This window comes from Pinus tabuliformis, chromosome X, assembly GCF_031772625.1.
Source record: "Pinus tabuliformis cultivar Carrire ecotype Pingquan chromosome X, CPIR1, whole genome shotgun sequence".
Taxonomy (NCBI): domain Eukaryota; kingdom Viridiplantae; phylum Streptophyta; class Pinopsida; order Pinales; family Pinaceae; genus Pinus; species Pinus tabuliformis.
Window position 1 is genome coordinate 1717395095 of NC_142308.1, and position 16404 is coordinate 1717411498.

At 36.2% G+C, this 16404-nt stretch overlaps 1 pseudogene; it reads left to right on the forward strand.

The window, feature by feature from the left end:
- Positions 1-12524: 12524 nt before the first annotated feature.
- On the forward strand, positions 12525-13589 carry LOC149146623 (aspartate aminotransferase 3, chloroplastic pseudogene; annotated as a pseudogene).
- The last annotated feature ends 2815 nt before the right edge of the window (positions 13590-16404 follow it).

A 16404-nucleotide genomic window follows, 5' to 3' on the forward strand; every position in this document is an offset into this window, starting at 1 on the left:
TCATTTTTTATCAGGTATAAAAAGGGAATCTACAATAAGGTAGCTCATATGCTTTCAAGGCCTATTGTAAATTCATCTATTATACTCAAGAATAATTAGGTTTTGCATGAAAGTTACATAGAACAATATGCAAATGATAGTGACTTTCAAGAAGTATATGTAAGCTTGAGTCAAGGAAATCAAATTGAAGAGTTGGATTATCATGTACATAACAATTTTGTTGTATCACTTGGGAAAGTTGTGTATTCCATAGGGAGAAAGAAACAATATCATAAGGGAGGCATACACTTCATTGATTTCTGGACACTTTGGTGTAGGCAAGACATTAGCGAATGATAATATTTCTCATTTCATAAGAGGATGTTATTTATGTGATACAAGTAAGCCTAGAAATAGGAAACTTGGTTTATACACTCCAATTCCGGTACCTTCACGTCCATGGGAGAGTATCTCAATGGAATTTGTAGGAGGTATTCCATTGTCAAGGAAAGCTCATGATTACATGTATGTAGTTGTAGACAGGTTCAACAAGATGTGCATACTAACACCATGTAAAAAGTAAATTACAGCTGAACAAAAAATTCATTTTTTCTTCCAAAACATTTGGGTTCATTTTGGTCTTCCTACTTCTATTGTAAGTGATCGAGATTCCCGATTTGTTGGAAATTTTTGGTCAAATTTGTGGGACATGATGGACACAAAGTTGAAGAAGAGTACAACCTTTCACCCACAAATAGATGGAAAAATCGAGGTGGTCAATCGAACAATTATTCATCTTCTTAGAGGATATTGCAGCAAACATCCTAAGTTATGGGATGAACAGTTGCATTACATACAACATGCATACAACAGGGTAAAACATTCTTCCACAAATACATCACCATTTGAGGCATGTTATGGGTATTTGCCAAGATCGCCATTGGAATTCATCTTTGAGAAAGATGTTGCCATCGAAGGTCACGGTGACATTGATAAGGCAAGGAAGTTCATAGAGAAAATTTAGTTGATACATCATACAGTGCAAGAACAGCTTGAGAAAAGTCAAAGCGGCTACAAGGCAAGGCATGACAAACATCGGGTTGATCACAAATTTCAAGTTGGTGACAAAGTTTGGTTATATATTAGAAAAGAGAGACTTCATGGGGAAGGTAAAAAGCTTAAACCAATCCGTTATGGTACTTTTGGAAAAGATTGGTAACAATGCATTTAAGCTTGATTTTCCTCCGTATATGCAAATATACTTTATTGGTAGTGTTGAGAATTGAGATTGTTTGAGCCTCCTTTGATTGATTATCAAGGAGAGCATGTTTAACTACCATCAATAGATGATTTCTCGCCAGAATATCTATATGAGATTCAACAAGATCTCATACTTGACAAAAGAGCGAGAACTTCAAAGAGAGGGGATGTCGAATACCTTAGAGTGGGACTCAAGGGACAAAAGCCTTCTCAAGCCAAATGGTTGCAAACCGAGAAGGTGAGGGAGTTGTACCCTCACTTGTTGAACAATTGATAGTATCTTTTAGGGTCCAAAAGGCTTCTAGCGGGGAAGAATGATCAGGTGCTCAGTATTTAGCTCAAAAATAAAATTTCTCAGAATGGATCAAAACCTAAATGACTATGCCCATCTCTTAAAAAAGATCCTAACGCAACTTGTTTCGTCAAAAACTGAGTTCGTATGAGAAAGTTATTATGTTCTAATCACTTTTCTACGCAAGCGAAATTTGAAAAAAAATGCTCAGTCACTACAGAGTCAGCGGTTTGTACTACTGATGTCGAAGATGACTAGGCATGGTCAACGTAGGTCAACGACAAATTAGGGATGGACAAGTGGCATTATCTAGTTGGTTTGTACAGGCGATTTGTTGGCACGTTCTTATTGGTGCATTTCTGGACCAATGAAAGAATGCCACGTCGCAATCCCGGAGGCCGCCACGTGGCACCTTCCAGAGGTCAGGTTGGAGGTCTAACAGTGGAGAAAAATTTATTGGCAGAATTCGGGGGTCAAACCCATGACCTACCATAAGCAAACCATACACCTAACCGTCTATGCTACTGGGTTGTTCTTACCCTATCTATTCTCCACATATATTTAAGTTGTAAAGGTTTATGAGTTGGCGGTTAGGGGAGGGCCAACCCTTCCCACATGTGAACACCACATAAACAAACCATAACAATTTATGTTAATGCGATGACTATCCACCCAAACATTAAACGTTACTATGTGAACGTTATATCTGCAAACTCAAATAGTCAGTTAACCTCGACGCCTTTGACATTCATTACTCCCATGGTTAGCATGTGAACACAACGGATGTAAATCTAATGGTCAACTCCGTGTGTGACCAGGCCAACAAACCGCTGGAAGTTAAGATTGTGGTTGCGCTAATAACGAGTTTAACTCTAATTAAGAGCAGTTTAGCCTTAATTAAGTATGATTTAATCTGGCGGTAAATTCATCAGTGCCCCCAGATTTGGGTCTGCCACCAAATTTAGTGGCGCTAACTGGAGATGTTCCAAAATTAGAGGAGAAAATGTAGGAAAAGGCTGACTGAGCCCTAAAGAAGTCAATTTCGACCAAATTGAGCTCAGAAAGAGGTGTTATTTGCTAATTTGGACATTCTAAACACATTGGTACAGGTATCAGGAGTCGTAGAGCTTTGTAAAACAACATTTTCCCACATTAATCTAATAAAGAGGCCCAAGACGTGGAAGCCGACGAAGGAGATGTAGCCCATGAAGGGTGAACTCCTTCATCAAAACACTGTGTTAATGTGTCTCTTTGATGGTTTGTTGTACTGTGAATGTTTGTTGTTCAATAATTTTTTTTGAAGCTATTTTTATCATGAATGTCACTTTAAACTTAAGGAAATTTAACTGATTGTATGCAAAAACAACCAAGGAGACCTCAACACAAGAAGCAATAAACAAACACATATTTATAAATCTGTAATTGTTATTAGCACAAAAAAACTAATCATACAAAAACAGATCAAAGGGTTGGTGTGGAATGTAAACGGTCAAAGGGAGTCCAAGAGACCACTTGGTACATGGAAACCAAGGGTCATTAGAATGTATTATAAATGTATATCATTTATGAATAAATGAAACTGACGATTTATCCTACTCTCGTTGTCCACATTCCATGTATGTTTAACAATGTAACACAATTTTTAATCATGGAGATTCACTCTCACTTTACCATTGAGATTCTTAATTTGTAATAGACTTTGTTATAATACCACAGCTTATCAACACCACATAACCAAAAAAATATAACTCATTTCATAAGACACTTATTCATATAACAATTTTTTAATTAATCAATTTAATTAAAAGGGAATAAAATAGATAATTAGTTTTGAAATAAATCTCAACTTTTGATTTGTGAATATTACTTAGAATATTTTAAAATATATTGTAGAGATTAAATCCTTACCATCCACTTAATAATTATTAATAATTAAATTTAAAATTTAAAAAACTTTTTACAAAATAAACAATATAATTATAATTATTACCCGTAAAAAAACTTAGGCTGATTTCTAACTTTTTCACATATTTAGTTTTAGGTGATTGAAAAAGATCTTGAATAAATCTATCAAAAAAAATCCCATGAAATTCCAAATATAAGATTCGGTTTTCTTCTATTTGATTGAAAATGTGAAGATTGACTTCCTAGTACGGTGGATTTTCCATAATCATAGAATCAGTTCACGATAAGCTCTAATAATAGCTCTCACCAATATAGTCTAAGGACCTTTGATCCAATCCAATACGCTTGAATCCCTTATATCCAAATCTTATATAGTATTTGGGTTCATAAACCATTTTTCACTTGATGGAGGGATGGATTCCTTTCTGCTCTACCCTCACTTAGAAGAATCTTGTTAAAAATATTGAAGATTTTGTTTAGTATATATTTGTAGATAATTTTCATATGGAAACCAAAAAATGGTATGGCCCCAATAGTAAATTTAAGAAAAATTAATCTCCCACCCAATGATAACCACTTGTTACAACCATGAGGAGATCATGTTCTTAATTATGTCTACCATCTAGTTCCAATTTTTTTAATGTAATCAGTTACTTTAATATGATGAAGTATTTGAAACTGTCCTTGAATGGATGATTTTCATAAGTTAGCAGTATCTAGTTAAAAGCATCCCAAACAATACATTTGTCGAAATTTATATGCTTCCTTATAATGGTGAAGAAATATGATTTCAAGATATTGCCAATAGCTCTTGCTTCTTTAATGCACCATAGCCCAAAGTTCAAAATGTCATCTTTAAATAATATGTGAGAGGTATATAAATCCTGTGAAATCTTGATCTAATTTATATTATTAACTTCCTTGATCTAATTTATATTACTAACTTCCTTACAAAATTTGATTATGTTATCTATAACAAGTATAAAAATTAATTTAGGGAATGTACATTTTTTAGAAGTTCATGAGAAACATTAAAACAATATGAGGCATAATTATGTATTCCTTATGAAGTCTAGCCTAGATCCATTTTAATTTCGTATCTATCAAGCGCTGAGAGGGATCAAAACTCTCAAGGTGAAAATCTCTTTTTTGAGTGAAAAACTTGAGGAAATGTTTGCACCTCGAGAGATTCGTTCCCTCTCAGCACTTAATAGATTTAGAGTTAAGATGGATCTAGGCTGGTTTCAGTCGTGTGCGCTAAAGAAAATATAACGAACATATGATTAATTTCATCAATAATATGTAAATTCATCTAATATTAATATAATCATTTTAAATATGCTAAATATGTCTCATATTAATCTGGTCATTTTAATTTTAATTTTGTTTAGTTACCTCAATTTGTTGAGGTGATAAATATCGTTAATAAATTTAATGATGAAATAAAATTTTGAATGTAAAGTGACAATGTAATAGTGTTGAATGATAGAAAATGTGAATAATAAGAATATAGTCAATTACAAATAGTCTTCATTGTGATTAATCTCAAACCATTTTCTTCTACTATTCTTATTGTCACCCTTGTTACTTATGTCATCTTTTCATATCGATTATATGAAAATGACAGGTTAAATCGTAAAGCATTGAATTCTTTATCTCGAGATATTGTAGTAAACATCGTACCTTGTCTCTTTTTCTCTCCCATATTAATAGGTTGAATTACTATAACACAAAAATAATTGTACATTGTCAATAATGTTTTGTGCTTACACTAAAATCAATGCACGATGTTAATCCAGTCACTTCAAAATTAATGTACCATCATACATCCAATTACATCAAATGAGAAATCAACATCTACACTGAAATCAATGCATCTAATGCAAGCAATAAAATAAGATTAGGAAACAACATTTACACCTAAATCAATGCATCTAATGCAAGCAATCAAATAGGATTAGAAATCAAGATTTACACTCAAATAAATGCATCTAGTGCAAGTAAGAAAATAGGATTATAAACTAGCATCTACAATGAAATCAATGCACCCAGTGCAAGTAAGCAAATAGGAATATAAACCAAAATCTACACTAAAATGAATGCATCTAGTGCAAGTAATCAAATATAATTAAAAATCAACATCTACATGAAAATCAATGCATTTAGTGAAAGCAATCAAATAGGATTAGAAATCACCATCTACATTCAAATCAATGCATCTAGTGAAATAAATGTCTTCCCTCTCTCCCCCTTCCATATATATCTATATCTCCCTCCATCTCTCCTTCTTTGTCTCTCTATCTCAACCCCCCAAACACATACACTCTCTCACTCCATATCTATCAATCTCTCTATCCCTCTCTCCCTCTCTCCATCTATCTCTTTTTCCCTCTCTTCACTTTCCATCTATATCTGTATCTCCCTTTGTCTCTTTATATCACCACCAAAACATACACTCTCTTTCTACAATCTATCTATCTATCCCTCCCTCCTCTCTCTTGCTCTATCTCTCTCTCTCCCCCTGCTTCTATCTCTCTTCCCTCTTGTTGTCCTCTCTCCCTCTATCTTCATCTTCCTTATCACTACCTCTTTCTCTCTCCACCTTTCTCTCTCTATTTCTTTCTTATTACCTCCATCTCTCTCCCCCTCCAACCCCATCTCTCTTTCCCTCCCGCTCTCCATTCTCTCACATCATCTTTCTCTTCCTTCCTCTCTCTCTTTCTCTCTCTCTCCCTGTCTCTCTCCAACTATATTACTATATCTCTCCATCTCTCCTCTCTCCTTCTCTCCCCCATTCTCTCCATCTCTCCTTATTTGTGTCTTTATCTCACCCCCAAAGATACACAATCTCTCTCCATCTCTCCACTTCTCACTCTCTATGTATTTATTCTTCCCTCCTCTCCCACTCCAACTCCATCTCCCTATCTCTCCCTCTCTCCCTCCCACTCTCATCCTCTCTCTTAAGTTCACTCTTTCGTACTTTCTCTCCTACCTCCCTCTCTTTTCCCCCATCACTCTCATACTCTCTCTCAATCCCTATCTCTCGTTCTTCCTCTCTCTCCCTTTCTCTCCTACCTCCCTCTATCTTCCCCACATCTCTCTCTCTCTCTCTCTATTTTCCCTCCAATCCTCTCTCTCTCTCTCTCTCTCACTCTCTCTCTCTCCAACTATGTTACATATCCCTCCCTCTCTCCTCCCTCCCCCTTCCCTCTATATCTCCTTCTTTGTCTCTTTATCTCACCCCTAGACATACACACTCTCTCTCTATCTCTCCCTTGTCACTCCCTCTCTCTCTCCAGTTCTCACTCTTTATGTCTTTCTTCTTCCCTCCCTCTATCCCCCTCTAACTCCATCTCTCTATTCCTCCCTCTCTCCTCCTCTCTCGCAATTCCTCTCTCTCTCTCTCCCTTTCTCTCCTAGCTTCCTCTCTCTCTCTCTCTCTCTCTCTCTCTCTCTCTCTCTCTTTCTCTCTCTTCCCTTCAATCCTCTCACTATCTCCCTCCCTCTCTCCTTCTCTCTCTCCCCCCTCCATTGTTGTGTCTCCCTCTCCCTCTCTTAGCCTTCTCTACCTATCTCACTCCTTTCCCTCTCTCTCTCTTCATTCCTCCTCCCCCCTCTCCTTTAGTTTATTTTCATCTCTCCCCTGTCACTCCACATATCTCTCCACCTCTATCACTCTATGTCTTTGTTCTTCCCTCCCATATATATATATCTAGAGTTAATATATATTATGATATATTAATATATATTATAATATAACAAATTTAATATTGTATTAATCCAAAGTTAATAAGTTTAATAATATTAATATTATAATATATTAGTATGAATATTAGATTTAATAATAATAATAATAATATTTTAATATTAATATTAGCGTTAATAATGTTTTTTGCATGGTATTAATAATAATTTTCCCATGGTATTTGGTCCATAGGCTTCACCTAAATAAAACCTATTTTTTGAGTGTTAGTAAGTATACAGAGGTTTATGGATTAAATTTAAAAAGAGGTTTTATTTAATTACCATATCTCGTTTATTTATATTTTCATTTATGATTTTTATTTATTTATCATATATTTTTTTATTTACGATGGTATTTGGCCCATAGACTTGGTAAATAATTAGATGTTGATTTCTAATCTTATTTGATATATTTTATTTTATTTACCATACCTATTTATACCTCTTTTATTTTTATTTATTTACCATACCTCTTTTATAAATATGGTATTTGGCCCATGGTATTAATAATTATTTGTCCCATGGTATTTGGCCCATAGGCTTCACCTAAATAAAACCTCTTTTTTTAGTTTTCTTAAATATAAAGAGGTTTATGGAGTAAATATAAAAAAATGTTTTATTTATTTACCATACTCTAGTTTATTTATATTTTTATTTATTTACCATGTTTTTGAGTAAATATAATAAGAGATTTTATTTATTTACCATACTTCTAGTTTATTTATATTTATATTTATTTACCGTACCTCTTTTTTGAGTATTCAAAAACCTCTTTATATTTTAAATTTATATTGTGTTTATATATAATAATAATTAGATTGATTTTTAAATAGGATTAACATTAGATAATAAATTTTAAATATTAAATATTTACATTTACGTTTATGTTTACTTTTACATGTTTACATTTTTATGTGAAATCTACCCCATACTAAAACTTTGATCCAATCCAATACGCTTGAATCCCTAATATCCAAATCTTATATCCTAGGATTTGGGTTCATAAACCATATTTCACTTGATTGGAGAGATGGAGTTCTTTCTTCTCTATCCTCACTAGAAGAATCTTGCAAAAATATTGAAAATTTTGTTTAATATATATTTGTATATAATTGTCATATAGAAATTGTTGAGAGTTTTAATTAGCGATTAAACCTCCTAGTATTTAATTGTCAACCCAGACTTGTAAACACGAGTTGTACTGCGCTTTTGATTCACATTATGATCAGATCATATATAAATTCCTTGACAATGGTCGCTTTCCTTGACAATGGTCGCTTAAGTACAGAATGATAAACAAAATTCTATGGATTAGCACTCATTTTATTTGCAGACAAAGAATTCTGAATATAGGTAAAAGGAAATCAATTCACTTAGTTTACCAAACCATACCACTCTACTTTTAAGTAACTCCTCACCCAATCCTAAATGAAATTGGAATATTGGACATGAATTGCACACTTCGAATTAATGCCAGAATGAAAACCTAATTGTCTCATTGTTTACTTCAATCCTAGAAACAAATCATAAATCTACCTAGAGTCACACAATGCCTTTTAAATGAAACTATTCTACTTGACTCAATCACACCTTGTTCAGATAACTCGTATTGATAGAAAAAAATCACACACCCTAATTAATATTTCTCGCCTTGAATATCACTGCGAATTTCACAATGAAAATGGAATCACTTTGCTTAATTAAAATCACACTATTAACTAATGGCCTTGGGATCACATTGCTAAACTAATTTAGCTTATGAATACTGGAAAACAAGTACACACACAACAATCATAATTTGATATTAAATGCACAATATACAATATAATCACACTACTTTAAGCACACCCAATTTGCAATGTAAACACAACCCTATCCTTCACCAAACACGATTCTGATTAGTATCAAACTGAAATTTCATTCATCAAAAAGATCATAAGTTAACTATTTGATGCATTCAAAAAGAAATTCATTCAAAATCCTCAACATGTCTTATGAAATAGTGCATGCAATTATTATAATTTAAGCCACGTTCTGATCAAAGAATAGTTTGATTGTAATTAAAATGAACTCAACTTTTTATGAGGAACAGAGCATAGCTCTGTGTTGAAGATTTACACAGAGTCTATATGACAAATGGAAGTCTATGCACTTAGAATTCTTGATCATGTTATCTATCAATGAATGCTTATGATCAATCCAAAGTCAAATGGAATATCTCACACATTTGCACAAGAAACCTTAGCGAATTTGTTAGAAATTAATGGAGAATAGGTCAGTGGTTATGATTTGCTCCTTATTTGACATTCAGTTCCTATTAATTAGGAATTTGTTTTATGCCTATGTATCTATTTAATTTCTGATGATTAATGAATAATATGAAGCGAATGCATTTGCTGAAGGGAGCTCCTGGTGATCTGCACCTGTGAGCTCCCGTGTGTTTGTCCAAACTTCTGTCTTCTGCATTTCTTATCATGGTATCAGAGTAGCAGGTTTGAGAAGGCCTGCAAATCCTTGAGCGGGGAGTAACACAGGGAAGAGATGCGTTCAAATGTTGGAGGAATTAGTAGCAGGTGAAGTTTTTAAGCGCTGGACCTTCTTCTGCACTTGTTGAAGACTTTATCGAGCCAAATCTTGGAACTTTTGGCCTATTATTTGAAAATCTTCGGCGAGGTGTAAAGGCTGCTTTATGAAGCCATTCTGGATGAATTTTATGTAAGCTTCTTGGTTTTCGTTTAGCGATTTGACTCAAATTGGTTGGAGTTTTAGCCGGTATTTTAAATGTTTTCTTTAAAGGAAGGTTGAGCAATCGGGCTCTTTCCAATATTATCGATTGGAAGCGAATGGTGGTTGTCATAGAGTGTTGAGACAGTTTGAAGTGTGATCGATTGCTCCCTGTGAGCTACGTGGAGCTGTCATGTGTAGAGATCTCTCTGTTCATTTGCCGACAGAGATCTGCCTACAGAGAATGTCGTGGATCTGACAGAAATCTGGACAGAGATCTTGGCGCCCACTGTGGGGTGCGAATGCTGCTGAGTCGTTTAGGCTGAAAGGACCGGTTTGTGGGGCCATTGGGTTGAAGATCGAGAGTTGATCTGCGCCCACTAACAGGAGTTAGTCGATAATGCTAGAAGATCGCCACAGAGAAGAGCTCACACCTGGAGGCTAATCGAGGCTGCGTGGAGGTGTTGGAGCTATGGAATATTGAGCAGAGGACTGCCGTTTGGGAAGAGGCCGTAGAGAGGAGGTCAGATCGTCGAAGGGAACAGCGGAGGAGGCTAGATTGCCAGTAGGGCTGCAAGGAGTTCAGATCTAGTAGCGTGGAGAGTGGATCTAGTGAAGCCTATGGAAAACAGCATCCCGTGGTGCCAGAGGATCCCACGCACAGAGGAGTTGTTGGACCAATCGCACAGCAGAGGAGTCTACCCATCGTGGTCGGTCAGTGGCCCTTCGTGGCTGAATCGAACTAGGCACACATCATTGGTGTCTTCTGGGGACAAATAATTGTCATCAGAGTTGTTTGGCAATGGTGGCCATTGTTGTGAAGTGGTTGTCCCTTCATCAGAAGCTCTGTCATGTTTACCAGTCGGAGAGGTAGATCAGAGATCTAAGCTCTGTCATGTTTACACAGGAAAACATTTTTTTTCAATAGGCTGCAGTCAGATTTTTTATTCATAATTTGTATTTCACAACTGTTGTAATTCAACCATATTCAATTTGTTGTGATAATTGAGAGTTGTTCGTTTTTTTTAAGTTGCCGGGGTAACCTTTTTTTTTCAAGATGAATTCTCAGATGGCAGATTATTTAAATGAAAGCAGCAAATTGGATGGTTCCACTTACATAAATTGGAAATTTAAGCTTCAGACTTTGCTTGAAGGTCAGAATACCTATAGCATTGTCATCGGTGATGAAGGTAAGACAACTGTTGCAAATGGTGGAACGAATGCAACAACTCAAGAATGGGAGAAAAGGGAGCTGAAAGCAAAGGTCCTACTAAAATTGTCAGTTAAAGATTGCATCATCCCTCATATTGGGGATTGCAAGACAGCGAATGAGATTTGGACAACTCTCAAAGACATGTATGAAATCAAGAACACCAACCGAACCTTGTTCCTCAGGAAGAAGATCCTCTCAATCAAGATGGAGGAGAATGAGTCTGTTTCGTCATTCTTATCTCAGATAAAGGAAGTTAAAGATAAACTATCTGATATCGGTCAAACCGTGGCAAATGATGATCTGGTGACAATCACCATGAACGGTATGACAGATGACTATCAGATGTTTATAACTGGATTGAATGCAAGGGAAAAGCCTCCAAGTTTTGAAGAGCTTACTGGAATTTTGCTACATGAAGAGGAAAGGAGGTCGTCTCTCAAGCCTCAAGATCCAGATCTTGCATTGATAACAAAGTTTAAGCCAAAAGGGAGAGCGATGGCTGATCAGAGGAGGGGAAACACATCTGAAATGACACCACAAGGTATGACCTCGTATAGAAATGACTCTGCTCCTGAATGTTTTTATTGTGGTAAAATAGGCCATATTGCTAAATTTTGCTGCAAGAAGAAGGCAAATCAAGAGAGGTACAATCAGAAAAGGCATGCAGGTCATTTGGCAGATACAGATGCAGATACAGACCCAGATCAGAATCTGGATGTTAGACTATTTATGGCCGAGGGTGACACTGCTACTGAGAAGGATGAATCGGATATTTGGATCGTGGATTCTGGAGCCTCCTCGCATATGTCAGGTAAAAAGCAATGGTTTAGAAATTTTAAAGAATCCAACACTGGAGTAAAAGTCTATCTTGGAGATAATAGTGGGTACGAGATCAAGGGACATGGAGATGTCCTTGTTACTCTGCCTGATGGTAAGATCAGGAATATATCTGATGTGTGGTATGTTCCTGGCATTAACAAGAACCTGATTTCAGTGTCCAAGATTACATATCAGGACCTCAAGGTAGAATTTTTTAAATCTTATTGCATTATTAAAGATTTGTTGGATCAGATGAAGCCCATTACTACAGGTATTCGCATAGGAGGACTCTACAATTTGAAAGTGAAAAGTACGCCTCAGCAAGCCTTGATGACGTCAAATAAGTCTGCAAATGAAGACGGACTCTACAAGTTGGCTCAAGAAATAAATACCCCAGAAGTTTCTTCTATATGTGAAGACGAAAATGAGTCTGCCTTTGTGGACATTAAGTCGGTCGATCATGTTGTTAAGGCCAAACCTGTGGACACCCCTATTGAGGTCGATGGTGGGACAGACGAGTGTTACAAAACAGAGGATCCAATTCTTTTAAGTGTTGCAGGTCAGAGAATTGAATCGCTAGTGAGGAAATTAGGTGCAACTTCAATGGAGGGGCAGTCAGATAGAGATGGGGATCTTAGTCTTCATCCAACTGCGGGTTCTGCAGTCTCTGCATTCCAACATTTGGAACAGTCTCCAGAGGATCCGATTCTTGGGGTGACAGTTGCCTATAACAAAGATCCGAGCCCTGTGAAATTAAATTTGGGTGTTGGGGCGTATCGAACTAAGGAAGGAAAAACTCTCGTCCTAAATGTTGTCAGACAAGCAGAGGAGCTCTTAATTCAAGACAGATCTCTATATAAGGAGTATTTGCCCATAACTGGTCTTGCGTAGTTCAACAAACTAAGTGCAAAGATGATACTTGGTGATGGAAGTCCTGCTATTGCGGAGAAAAGGGTTGCCACTGCATAATGCTTGTCTGGAACAGGTTCACTCAGGGTTGGAGCTGAGTTTCTGGCAAAGCATTATAGCCAACACATCATTTATATACCAGTACCCACATGGGGCAATCATCCCAAGATCTTTACTCTTGGAGGATTGAGTGTGAAGACATATCGCTATTATGATCCCAGAACACGTGGGCTTGATTACCAAGGTATGCTTGAAGATTTACAAGCAGCTCCACCTGGAGCTATAGTGCTCCTTCATGTATGTGCACATAATCCCACTGGTGTAGATCCTACACAAGACCAATGGGTAGGAATTCGGCAATTAGTAAGATCAAAAGGTCTGCTGCCATTTTTCGACAGTGCTTATCAGGGATTTTCCAGTGGAAGCCTTGATGCAGATGCATACTCTGTTCGTTTGTTTTTAGGAGATGGTGGTGAATGTTTTATTGCTCAGAGTTATGCAAAGAATATGGGGCTGTATGGGGAGCGTGCGGGTGCTCTTAGTATTATTTGCAGGAGTGCAACAGTGGCAACTAGAGTTGAAAGTCAGTTGAAATTGGTTATTCACCCAATGTACTCAAGCCCCCCTATTCACGGTGCTTTGATTGTAGCAACCATTCTCAGTGACAGGAATCTGAATTACAATTGGACTGTTGAATTGAAAAACATGGCAGATCGCAATGGTCTGTGTGTCCGTGCCCCCTGAGCAACGCTCGAAGATGAGTCATGTTGTGAAGATGATTGAAGAAATAAGAGGAGAACAATCGCCTATGCATGAATCCTTCGATTTGCTATCTCAATCTCCTTCAGTGTCCAAGAACACTTGAACTACAATTCACTAAGCCACTAGGAAGACTGAAGTTTGATTTGTTTAAGGATACTTTAGGTGTGTTTAAAAATCCCTTTCTCCATTAAGGGGGGATGTTAGAAATTAATGGAGAATAGGTCAGTAGTTATGATTTGCTCCTTATTTGACATTCAGTTCCTATTAATTAGGAATCTGTTTTATGCCTATGTATCTATTTAATTTCTGATGATTAATGAATAATATGAAGCGAATGCATTTGCTGAAGGGAGCTCCTGGTGATCTGCACCTGTGAGCTCCCGTGTGTTTGTCCAAACTTCTGTCTTCTACATTTCTTATCAGAATTCACACAATAACTGGATAGAAAACTAATGTAATGAATTATCACACAATGATACACCTACGAACTAATAGTGAAGCTTGTTCCGAGATGATGGTGGGCTCTGCCACACCTGGGTAAGCTTTAAACGACTTTCAGTAAAAGAAAGATTAAAAATATTCAAATTAAGGACTCACAATAAACCATAACTCGAAACGATTTGGCTCAAAGCATAGCCATGGTATTAACTAGAACTGAATCTTCAATTACAAATAACGATGTTTTACTTAATAACTTGCACCAATAACTAGTTCTAATTCATTACAATACTGGCTTTTATAGGCAATGATTCACATTCAGAATGGCAATAAACCCATACATGGAAAACTCGGGGAATTTACTAAATTAAACTTGAGATATGATTGCTTGAATGAATTCTCTCTCCGTGGCACAAGGGAGCATGGTCCTGTTTCGATGAGGATATGGAGAATCTTCACTATGGAAAACATCGAGCTCGGGCTCCGTCAAAATCTTCAGTTGTGGTTTTCGAGCTTTTAGAAGTACGAAGTCATGGAAAGAGTCTACTATGCCTCCATGATTTTGAGTACAGATCATAGACTGAGTTGTTGAGTACAAAAATGACAAAGCAATACTGTTGACAAGCATTCCGTCTATCTTTAGTTGACCAGTCCATATTGCTACAAATATTCACACTTAACCCATAATTATTAGTCAGCTTATTAGGAATATAACTCAAACTTAACAAAAAAAATTAGAAAAATGCCACTAATGTAATGCATTTACCTCATGTTAGGCTTTTAGCCGGGTTTAGGATAGTGAGGGTGATGAATGGTAGGTGAAGGGTAGTTCCTTGGACAAGAGTGGGCAAAAATGGAGGTGATAAGTGGTAAAATTGGAGACAAAATGAAGCACAAACAAAAACCAAAAAGTAGTATGACCCAATAGTAAATTTTAGAAAAAATAATCTCCACACAATGATAACCACTTGTTACACACAATGATAACCACTTGTTACAACCACGAGGAGATCGTGTTCTTAATTATGTCCACCATCTAGTTCCAATTAGTTTTAATGTAATCAATTTATTTAATATGATGAAGTATTTGAAATGGTCCTTGAATGGATGATTTTCATAGGTTAGCATTATCTAATTAAAAGCATCCCAAACAATACATTTGTCGAAGTAATATAATTTCAGGATATTGCCAATAACTCTTGCTTCTTTGATGGACCATACTGTTGCTCTTGCTTTTTTAATGGACCATACTCTTGAAGTAATGCTTTCATGTTATGAGTAATTGTCATGTTGAGTCCTTAGGTTTTATTTTAGAAGTTGTTGATTCCAATGCATGAGTTGGAGTCATGACCTAGATGTGTCAAAGTAGTAATCTATGTCCTATATATTTGTATCTATGGTGATCAGTAAGAATATCAAGTGTGATTTGTTGTGTGTAATCAATTGCTCTCTGATCTCTCTTAATTTTCTATTATAGTATCAGATCTTATTGTGGCCTGACTCCTTCACAAGAGAACCAGAAAGATGTGAGAGAGCCTCAATGTTTGCTTATGTACATATTAGTATATGTGTGTGACATTTTATTTGAAGTGTGAGAATATTTTTTGTGAGTTTATGTATAGATCTAAATAGTTTCGTGGTGTTGGGGTACCATTTGTTTGATTGACAACAGAGTTGTGGATTATTTTTTAAATTTTTGGTGTGGAGCAACTTCTTAATCACAGTCTGTTGGGTATTTTTGATGGGAAAATACCAAAAACAAACAAGATAACCACCACAGAGACAGTGCTCTGTTTCCTCTGTCCAGAATCTTTGCACAGGGAAGCTTTTAAAAACTAATTAACTCAGAACAATCCATTACACAGTCACAAAAAAAAATTCTATTGATTTAAAACAAAAGAAATGATACAAACTTCATCCTTTGCGCAGAGAGGGATTCACCGGGAGAACTCTGTCTCACTTGCTTCTGGTTCCACTGCTGTGGATATTACGAAAGGAATTTCATGATGTTCCTCTGTTTTACAATGGCAAGCTAAAACATTACATCCCCATTTTTTTTGATATCTCGCACTGCTGTGCGTTCAACATATACCACAAAGATTACATACACCGCTACACGCGGGGACTACACACATACAAAAAAATATCACACACACATCGTGCGCAGGCACAATAAAAAAACTGCCACACGTAGATTTTTTTTACAACATATATAAAACATATATAAAAATATGCCCATAACCATATTAAACATATGCCCATAACGATATTAAAGGCGCCTCCACCTAATCTACGTAAAGACATTAAATTCCATTGGCGACGGTCAACAGAGAAAACCAAACACTTCACGCAAAAAATT